This window comes from Rhincodon typus, unplaced genomic scaffold (assembly GCF_021869965.1).
Source record: "Rhincodon typus isolate 14 unplaced genomic scaffold, sRhiTyp1.1 hic_rhity00000051, whole genome shotgun sequence".
Classification (NCBI taxonomy): domain Eukaryota; kingdom Metazoa; phylum Chordata; class Chondrichthyes; order Orectolobiformes; family Rhincodontidae; genus Rhincodon; species Rhincodon typus.
The window spans coordinates 1,004,937-1,005,951 of record NW_025965689.1 but is presented as its reverse complement, the minus strand read 5'-3'; positions in this window follow the sequence as shown (position 1 = coordinate 1,005,951).

Below are 1,015 nucleotides of genomic sequence, written 5' to 3'. Positions count from 1 at the left end.
CAGCGGCAGCGAAGTTAGAAATTGATCGCAGAACATAACTGAACGTTGCCTGTATACAGGAGATATATGATCGACAGAGCAGCAATTACAGGAACTGAATGGGCCTGGGAGATGCGCACATTTCACATTTAAAGACAAAAGTGAACAAAAGTTAAGTTGAGATTTTAGCAGTAGTCACAAAATACAACTGAAGTACTCGACTCAATGTATGCAAAAGTTTACAAATTCCCGATAAAACGCCTAAATATGCCCATTGTCTCCCTTCGTGTTTCCACAGCGATAAATGTAAATTTCAAAAGCCCGCCAAAGCGTTCAAAAGATTTTAAAGTTTAGGGCACACAATCTCTTTTCCCCTTCTCCCTTCGGGATACTTCGGTACATGCTCTTCAGAGGGTCGGTTCAGACTCGAATGGCCCCCTTCTGCTGTAGAGGAATTCCATGATGTTGTTCCCCATCAGCGTATTAATAGGGACGCCTTTAGCTATTACTTACATGTCCGTGTCCCTTACTGCAAAATCGCCACATTTACTAATCTAGCCAGACAGCTGTTCTAGTTTTATTTTGGCTCATTCTGAAAGTCTTAAAAAAAAGCACAAAAATTCTCATTTACAGCAATCTCATTAGAGTGGCGAGTCTTTACATTAAAAGAATAGGACACTAGTGACGGTCTAGCTGCTTTTCACGGATGTCGTGGGTGGCTCTTAAAAGAGCCTTTGGGTTGTCAAATAAAAAAATGGTCTCTTCACTTTTTAGTGGCGCCCCCAGCGGCGGTTTTCTTGGGCAGCAGTACGGCCTGGATATTAGGCAGCACCCCACCCTGAGCGATGGTCACCCCTCCCAGCAGCTTGTTGAGCTCCTCGTCGTTGCGCACGGCCAGCTGGAGGTGCCTGGGGATGATGCGAGTCTTCTTGTTGTCCCGGGCCGCGTTACCGGCCAGCTCGAGGATTTCAGCCGTCAGATACTCGAGCACCGCAGCCAGATAGACCGGCGCTCCGGCACCCACACGCTCAGCATA